This window comes from Tupaia chinensis, unplaced genomic scaffold, assembly GCF_000334495.1.
Source record: "Tupaia chinensis unplaced genomic scaffold, TupChi_1.0 Scaffold000359_1, whole genome shotgun sequence".
In the NCBI taxonomy this organism is placed as follows: Eukaryota; Metazoa; Chordata; class Mammalia; order Scandentia; family Tupaiidae; genus Tupaia; species Tupaia belangeri.
The window spans coordinates 3,239,469-3,249,005 of record NW_006159855.1 but is presented as its reverse complement, the minus strand read 5'-3'; the positions used below and the strand labels follow the sequence as shown (position 1 = coordinate 3,249,005).

Below are 9,537 nucleotides of genomic sequence, written 5' to 3'. Positions count from 1 at the left end.
GCCCCCCGCCGCAGACACGCAAGAGCCCACACCGCGAACCCCAGTCCACTTAACCTGCCCCAGGTAACGGAGCCTCTTCCGCTAGGACCCGACAGCTGCCCGACTTCCGCTTCCGGCGGGCGAAAGCGGAGGCGGACTGTGAAGTCCCGCGATATCTCGGGCTCGCCGCGTGGGTTTCGTGCCTTGCCGCGTTCCTTTGAACGCTGGCGCAGCGCCGAGAGCGGCCTTTGAGGCACTCAAGTGGCGGGCTGAAAGTGGTGATGCGGTCGGTGCGCTTTCTCCCCGCCAGGGGGGCCCTTTGACGGGAGCCACAACGAAGTTCTGGGAGCACGCTGAGACGGGAGGGAAAAGCTGCTTCCGGCCGCCTGCGCCGAAGTCTTCGCGAAGGGCGTGAGGTGAGAGTGGGCGAAAGAGCAGACCCGCCCGGAGTGCCCTGGCCGCCCTGCGCCCGTCGGTTCTGCCAGGCCAAGCCTTCACAGTACAATTGCTGTGGTCCGTTTTGTGCAAACACACCACCCCTCCGCCCCAGTGTCGGTCAGCGGCGTCCAGCCACCTCCTGGAGTCAGGGCCCTTTGTTCTGTATGGTCGCTGAATATCCTAGACGTGACTTGGCCTTTCCCTCCCAAATTACTCTCCAGACTGTGTCCCCTATTTTGTTAATATAACCAACTTGGAAACGGTTTTTGAAAGATTTATTTGCTTAATTTGTTTTATTTACTTATTCTTCAATTTGACCATTGAGGAAGGAGGAGAACGAGAAAGCAAGCCTCCGGGTCCAGGACTTTAAACAGTGGTCAACCATGTGGGAATCTATTGCCTTAGCCACCACGCCACCTGCTGGCTCCAGCTCGGAAACTTTGATGTCCGAGTTTTATTTCTTTTTTTTACCCTCTCTAGTCAGTTGCCAAGTTTTGTCAATTTTATCCCTTCGATAATTCTGGTGTCCATGCAGTCTCCATACCTCTGCCTCCACCTAGACGGAGTTCTCAGTCACCCTTTCTCATTGATGTCCTGCCATTAGCTCACTTCCTTACCAGACTGTCTTATCACTCCTATGGACTTAGTCATCCTCAAGCACAGCCGTGATCCAAAATATTCAGTGTCTCCCTTGCCTGTAGGTTAAAGCACATGTTATACACTCCAAAGCGTAGAAATGGGGCCCAGCAGATGGCATAATCCTTATGTCACTGCACTGCCACATGCCCAACTGCAGTTAGAGTGCCTGGCTGAGACTTGAACTCATGCTGGTCCTGAGTGCCTCCGTGCCCAAAATCCCAAGAGGAGAATAGAGGAGAGATTGAGGCATGTGCATCCCCCTCCCGAGGGATGATTTCTTACTTTTTGTCTCTTGTTAAGTGCACATGCCCCATAGCAAAAATCTCTGAAAAAGAAAGATAAGTAACACAAGTATAGAAATGAACTAAAGGTTTATTTACATTGTGTTTTGCATAAAGTAAGCACTCAATAAATATTTGTGGAATGTGTGATGGAAATATGAGTGGTCCAAGACATTTTTTTCCAAGAATTATTTTATTTAACTTTATTTATTTTAATTTGTCCAGAGAGGGACAGAGAGAGAGGGAAAGTGAGAAAGCAAACTGCTAGGTCCAGGACTCAAACCATCGTTGGCTATGTGGAAGTCCAACACTCTAACCATCATGCCACCTGCTGGCCCCACCAAGACATTTTTTTTTAAAACATTGACCTAAAAAAGTACATATAGGATGGTATAGATGATGAGATGTGTTAGTCTTTAGCGTTGGGTAGTAATGATGAGATGTGTTAGTCTTTAGCGTTGGGTAGTAATGATGAGAGGTGTAAAGACCAGGTTGCAATAATTAAATATTAACAGTACCATCCATAGTAACTGAGCAGATGAGAGAAAAAGGTGGGTAGCAAATGAGAAGACTCGTTTTTTGAGTTTGGAAAATTGGAACTGAAAAGGGCTATCTGTAGGGTAAACTGATTTTAAAGCAGAAATGAGCTCAGAGCTCAAATATCAACAGATGTGTAAAATTTGAAATGGTAGCGATATAGCCAAGAGACAATTTACATAAAATAGTTGGAAACGCAGGATATAGGGCCAACAGATGGCATGACGGTTAAGGCGCTGAACTCCCATATGGCTGACCATATGGGAGTCCCAGACCTGGCAGCTTGAAAATCATGCCAGACAAATGTGCATGCATGCCCAAAATCCCAGGAGGAGAATGGAGGAAAAGGGATTGCAGCATGGCCATCTCCTCTGGGTGATGATTTCTCACTCTCTTTCTCACTGTCTCACTCTCTGGTGAGTGCATGCACCCTATGATAAAAACCTCGGGGAGAAAATAAATACAGCATATAAGCTCAGGAATTGTCCAAATATGTGACTATGTGAGTCATCCATGAAGAAACAACAGTTGAAATCATCTGTCTGTATGATCTTTTCAAGGGAGAATATTTATAGAGAAGAGCAGAAGGCCAGGGCCTACGCCTCAGGAAATACCCACATTTAGGAGGCAAAAATAGGAAATATAAAACTAGAAGAAGAGCAATATGACAGTTGAAAAAAATAAGAAAAAGGCTTCCCCACGTAATACACGAATACTTCATGAAGTTTTTGGAAAGTGGAATTAAAGTATGAGTTTATTTTAGTGCAAAAACATTTTGAAATTCATGGATAGTGTTTTCATAATATGCATTTTCATTCCTTTTTGAAGATCCCCTCAAATCAGGTAATGGAGAATACATGGAAAAAGGGTTGTTGTAGGTCAGCTTGCTTGTTTCTTTGTTGATTTTTATGGCATTATTTTTTAATAATGACTGACCCAGAAAACATTATTTCTTTCCCTTAAATTAATGTATGACACTTAGGAGTGCCTGGGCTTCAAAGAGTTTCTCTGGAGAACTCTAAGTATTCTAGCCAGTTTTCAAATGAAACTAATTCTGCCCATAATGTTTTCTCATACTCTGATATTTTATCAATTGTTACATTTCATTTTCTAACATCAGGAAATAATCTGGCCCATAACATTTCTAGATAACTAAACTTAGGTTTTAAAACTTTTTCATTGAAACCACTGTTGACAGAAATGTACATAAAATACAGTACTTACTTCTCTGGTGTAACCAAAGTATATGGGCCATAATTTAATCTTTATTTGGCAGCTAAAGGCCATTGTTAGAGTGTCAGTAATTATCTTCTGCTGGATAGTAATATCCTTGGGCCTGTTGTTATGTATGAGAAAGCCCCCCCTCCCTTTTTTGCCAGAAGGATTGTGTGCTCGAGAGATGGGGGGTGGCGGGTGGATGAGAAAGCATACCACGCAATAATCCTTTCTTCTTCTCTCCCTCCCTTTGGGATATTGGGCACATACATGCGCTGGCTGGGTCCAGGACTCAACCCACACAATTGACCATGCGGGATCCAGCTGGCTTAAGAGGGATATTGGGCACATACATGCGCTGGCTGGGTCCAGGACTCAACCCACACAATTGACCATGCGGGATCCAGCTGGCTTAAGATTGCCTTTTAAGAGTTGCTTTTGCTGTCTCTGGTATGATCTTCCTCTTCACACTTATCTTGCCTTTCAGAAATATACAAATTAAATATTTTAAACATTCTTTCCTTTCAGAAGTGAATGTTGGAGGACAGGAACAATGTATCGTGCCCCCAAAACTGTAAAAAAACTTTGAAACAAAATAAATGAAGCAAGTAATTTCATGGAGCACTTTGCAGCAGTTTATTAGAGGGTAACTTACAAATGGAAAGAATTGAGCAAACAGCAACTCACAGGCGTTGTTGCAGCCACATTTCACACTACCTTGAAGCAAGCTGGAGTTTTTAAGGGAAATCAAAGGAACTAAACAGTAGAAGCAAGTCTGGAGGGAGAAAGCCACCTGGTTTGGAGATATGACTGCCCCTGGGTTCTTTTTTTTTTTCTTTTTTTTTTTTGAGAAGTTTTTGCTATAGGACGTGTGCGCTCACCAGACAGACAGAGAGGGACAGAGAGATAGAAAGCGAGAAATCACCCCCCAGAGGGGATGGCCATGCCGCAATCCCTTCTCCTCCATTCTCCTCTTGGGTTCTTGGGCATGCACGCACACGCACCGAGCGTCAGTTTAAGCCACTGGGTCTGGACCGGGAACCGCCGTCGGCTACATGGGAGTCCAGCAACATAGCCATTATGCTAACTGCTGGTCCCGCCCCTAGGTTCTTAAAATCATTGACCTTTTTCTTAACAAAGGCCAGCTACCTTAATGAGAGACATAGGTCTTTCAGTTTAACAGAACAGCATAGACAGGAGAATGGTGTGCCCCAAGATGGCATTAGTCTTTTAAAAATGGAGTCAGTCTAGTTCATTCACACAGTGAGTAAAGGAATCACATTTCAGGGACAAAGCAGATGTAGCTGAGTTTGTAGTTCCTAGGCTGTATCTAGTGACAAAATTCAACTTCTTTGCTAATAATTTGGAATCACAGACTCTCAGGTTGTTCATTGCATGGTTATTCATATCACCTTTCCTTTTCCCTCTTCTTCATAGACACACTAACCATCTTCCCCAGAGCCAAACATAGGACCAAAACTCAATAAATAAATGACTAAATAAAAATTTTAAATGAAATCTCTTAACTTTTTATGGTCTGAGCAAACTTGTCATGTTTCCCTGCCCTGATTTTAGCAAAATTGTAATAACTGCCCTTGCTACCTTTCTGTTTCATAAGGTTACTGTTAGAACTATTGTATGTGTAAAGTACTTTAAGCTTAAGTAAAGAAAGATGCTATGGGGGCGGGCAGGTGGTGTGGTGGTTGGGGCGCTGGACTTCCACATAGCTGACCATGGTTCAAGTCCCGGACCTGGCGGCTTGCTTTCTCACTTTCTCTCTCTCTCTCTCTGTCTCCATCTGGTCAAATTTAAAAAAGATAAATTATAGTAATAAATAAAATTAAATAAATAAATTTTAAAAAGATCCTATGTAAGTGTTAATAATAATTAGAGCTATTATTATAAGTTACATAAATGTTTACTCTCCAAGAAAACATTTCAAGTTATCTAAGATGTTGATTTAGACAGTCTGTACTCCTGTACCTTAAATTACATGGAGAAGTTTTGTTCTTTTTTTTAAGAATTGTTTATTTCATTTTTATTCATTTTCATTTTATTTATTTCATTTTATTTATTCTTCAATTTGACCAGAGAGAGAAGGAGAGTGAGAAAGTAAGCTGCCAGGTCTGGGACCCAAACTGTATTCAGTCATGTGGGAGTCCATGGCCTTAACCACCACACCATCTGCCAGCCCCACATGTAGAAGTTTTAATCAGAGACTACAAACTCCTTATCCAGTTTACCTCAGCACCAGCCTCCCACATAACGACTTTTCAAGAGATTGCAAGAAGTTTGAGAGGCAAGTTTGCCACCTGAGAATTGCTATTTTCCATAGAAGCCCATTGATATTGAAAAAAAAATTAAGAAAGAAGGAAAGAAAAGACCAAAAAAAAAAAAAAAAAACCTCTTGGGAAGTGAAAAGTTGTGATTTGGACTTTAATGGGTTAGACTAGATATTTTCTTTTTTTTTTTAAGAAATTTTTTAATTTTAATTTTATTTATACATTCATTTATTTTAATTTGACCAGAGGCACAGAGAGTGAGAGAGAGAGGGAAAGTGAGAAAGCAAGCCACCAGGTTTGGGACTCAAACCATGGTCATCCATGTGGGTGTGTCCAGCGCCTTAGCTACCTGCTGGTCCCCGTAGACTAGATATTTTCTAATTCTTAAATCTGATTGTGATGTGAAGATGTTTTCTCTCCTTTTTCCTAGTATTTGTTATATAAAAGGTGATATACACTATGTTTTCTTTTGTTGGTGGAGGGGAGAGGTTTTTGCCACAGGGCATGTGTGCTTGCTGGAAAGGCAGAGAAAGACAGAAAACGAGAAATCACTGCTCAGGGGGATGGCCACACCATAATCCTTTCTCCTCCATTCTATCAGGATCTTGGCCATGCACGCACACGTGCCTGGTGTAAGTTTAAGCTGCCAGGTCTGGGACTCAAACCACGGTTGACTACATGGGAGTCCAGCAAAGTAACCATTATGCCATCTGCTGGTCCCATAACTGTTTCCTAAGAAGCAATTCAGTCCTGAACTGTACAGTATCTGCCCACTCATATTCCATTTGACAGGGCTCATCCAAGGCCAAATGATGTCTCTAATCTTTGGTAACCTTCCTTCATTTTCTTTCTTTCTCTCTCTTTTTTATTTTCTTCTTCTCCTCTCTCTCCTCTCCCTTTGTCCCTCCTTCTCCTTTGATTTTCTGTGGCTGATTTTTGTGAATATCCATTGGCTAGTTCTTTTCACCTACTTCAGTGTCTTGGCCCTATCTACCTCTTCATAAAATATGTGTTACACTTAGAAGGGGCGTCAGTAATATGTAGGGAGCCAAAGAAACTTGTCTAGAGTTTGCTCTCAACCACTTATTCCCCCATGCCCACATATTCTCTCTTCTAGTAATTTTCCAGACTCTTTTTAGTAAAGTGATCATCATAGTTTGAGTGTTAGGAGCATTTTCTTTTCTCTTTTTCTTTCCTTTTTTTTTTTTGGTTTACTTGTAGTTTTTGCTTTAGGTTTTGTGAGAGAGAGATTGTGAGAAATCATCTCTTGGGGGGGATGGCCACGCCACAATCCCTTCTCCTCCTTTCTCTTCTTGGGATTTTGGGCACTCACACACCTAGCATGATAATCAAGCTGCCAGGTCCAGGACTTAAGTGACAGAGCCTGTCTTCCCCATTTTAAGAAGACAAGTCTGCAGGGTCTTAGAAACTGCAGGGTTTTGATAAGCTGACCATCCTTGGTAACAGGTAGCTTGTTCTGCCCTTGTGTGAAGCTATCCCTGCCCATATTAAAACATGTTTGCGGCCAGCAGATAGTGTAGTGGTTATGTCAGCCAACGCTGAACTCCCACATGTTCAACCTCAGTTCAAGTCTGGGCCAAGTATCTTTAAACTCATACCAGGCACTTGTGTGTGCATGCCTAAGATCCCAGGAGAATGAAGAAGGGATTGCATTGTGGCCTTTCCCCCTGGGGGGGTGATTTCTCACTTTCCCTCTCACTGTCTCTGTCTGTCTCGCTCTCTCTCTGGCGAGTGCATGTTCTCTAAAGCAAAAACCTCTAAACAAAACAAAACAAAAAATAACACACATGTTCAAGAGATACAAGTATCTTCAACATAATTTAACATCAGGCAAGGAGTTAAGAATTTTGAATTCAAATCTTATTCTCTGGATTATCAGGTAAACTATTAATTCTAGCACCTTGGTTTTCTCACCTTGCTTTTTATTTTGCAGGTAAAATTGAGTCTTCAGTACCCATTCCCTTGATTTGCCAATCCCACACCTACAATTTTACCTCTTTCCACCTCTATAGATTTTGTCTTCTAGTCTCTTGTTGCTGCCTGTGTCTTTAGTCCTTACATCTTCTGCTCCTCTCTACGTTGCTCCTGCAGTTAGTTATTCCCTCTCTCTCCTGTTTTCAGGGCCCCCTCTTTACTGGCTGCTTTTACACAGATACTTGCTCAAGTTTCTTTAGTCTCAAAACAAAACCGATACTCTACCCTCAATCCCGTGCCCTCCTCGAACTGTCTCAGATCTCCTTTCCCCCAAGAGCTGAATCTTTTACAAAGAATACTCTGTACCTACAGTTTGTACTTCTCTGCCTTTCTGTTCACTGCACTCAGGTTTCTACCCTTCTGCCCTCCACTGAAACCACTTTGGCAAAGTCACTAGGGAAAAAATGGACCTGGGGGCAAATTCAAGACTCTCTAAAATCTTCAGTTTATTTTAAATCCATACAGCATTTGATACTTTTATCTCCTTCCTCCTTTATATCTTCTCACTTTGTTTCTAAGTTTTTCATGATTCTTCTCTGCTCTGGCTGCTCTTTTCTTACTGTTTTATACTCTGTTATGTGATGGTCAGTTAGGTGTGGTCCTAAGAGGTGACTTCAAAGAGGCTTAGAAAAACAAATTTATTATACTCTCAGGTCCTAAAGATTGGAGGCACAGCACGCCATACAGGACTACATGGAAAAGACAACAGAGAGATCAGGAGGCAGAACACTGGAGGAGGGGTGGAGAGCATTAGGCCAGAGCCTTTACTGGAGTTTCTGTGGGGAAAGCAAGGCGGGTCAAGGTGAAGTTTTGTATAAACTAGTTTGAATAATGTCAGTGGACTCTAAACTGTAGGTGTAGTCCCAAGTTGTCTGGTACTAGCCTTGTGTGATTGAAACAGAGGAATATTGTCTCCCAGGATGTCCTGGCCAGTTAGAGGGGGTTTGACTCTGGTTAGTTTGCATATCAAAGCCACGCTGGCATCCGGACCCTTTATCTCTCAGACTGGCTAGCCCAGGGAGGGGCAATTAAGATGTCAAAACACAGCATACAGGGACCAGCAGTTAGCGTAATGACTATGTCGCTGGACTCCCACGTAGTCAACCATGGTTCGCGTCCCGGACCCGGTGGCTTAAAACTCACGCGGGGTGCATGTGCGTGCGTGCCCAAGATCCCGAGAGGAGAATGGAGGAGAAGGGATTGCAGTGTGACCATCCCCCCTGGGGGGTGTGATTTCTCGCTTTCTGTCTCTCTGTCTCTCTCTGTCTGGCGAGTGCACACGCCCTATAGCGAAAAAAAAAAAACCTCTCCAAAAAAAAAAAAAACACACACACAGCATACAGAAAAATTTAAACAAAAAAAAAAAAACACACACACACACACAGCATACAGAAAAATTTAAATATACATACACTCACATAATGCACTTCTCTGTTTCTGTCTCCTTGGCTGACTCCTCGTTTCTCCGCTTGCCCCTTAAATGTTAGTGTCCCAACAACCCTATCTGTACTCCCCATGTGTTGACTATGTAGACAGTCTCTGTTGTCGCTTCAGCTTCCATTTCTGTGCTGATGATTCAGCAGTGGATGTCTCCAGTTATCCATCACATTTGAGCTCTGACTCACAAATAGTCCTGCTTACTAGAAATTTCTGTCTTTTATGTCCCACAGGCATCTGCATCAGATATCTAAGTATGAGTTCATCTTTCTTCCTGAACCTGTTTATCTGCCTCTATTTCCACTTTCAGAGAATGCTTCTTCTCAATTACCCATACCAGAAACCTGGCAGTCATCCTAGAATCCTCCCTCTCTCTTACCCCACACACCCAGTTCCTCCCTAAGTCCTTACCATCCCTCCTGTTTGTCCACTTCATTTCTTTCCTTCTTAGTTTTGACCCTAGTCACATCTTATACAGACCATGGTTGTAGCCTATAATTGTATCCAGCCTTGCTGTCCTCCAGACCTATCCCACCCTGTTACTAGGGTATTCTTTCTTTATTATTATGAAACAGTCAGAAAAGAATTGGTAATAACCAGCCAGCTTGGAGTAGGTTCTTCCTAAGGTGCAAACTTGATTACATTTATTCCTGGAGCCATCCACTTTCCAGTGGTTCCTAATCTAGGATACTGTCCAAGCTCTTTAGTATGGAATGCAAAGACCATCAAGATTT

At 42.7% G+C, this 9,537-nt stretch overlaps 2 protein-coding genes across 3 annotated transcripts in view; one reads left to right on the top strand and one right to left on the bottom strand.

Moving 5' to 3' along the window:
- Positions 1-89, bottom strand: part of RAMAC (RNA guanine-7 methyltransferase activating subunit) — a 5,201-nt gene extending 5,112 nt beyond the window's left edge. Inside the window, exon 1 of the mRNA XM_006152855.3 lies at positions 55-89. The gene's annotated coding sequence lies outside the window, so the exon portion shown is untranslated. The remainder of the gene's footprint in view (positions 1-54) is intronic.
- Positions 90-229: 140 nt separating this feature from the next.
- HOMER2 (homer scaffold protein 2) overlaps positions 230-9,537 on the top strand; it is a 125,492-nt gene continuing 116,184 nt past the window's right edge. For both annotated transcript variants that reach the window (XM_027773568.1, XM_027773565.1), the window contains exon 1: positions 230-395. The gene's annotated coding sequence lies outside the window, so the exon portion shown is untranslated. The remainder of the gene's footprint in view (positions 396-9,537) is intronic.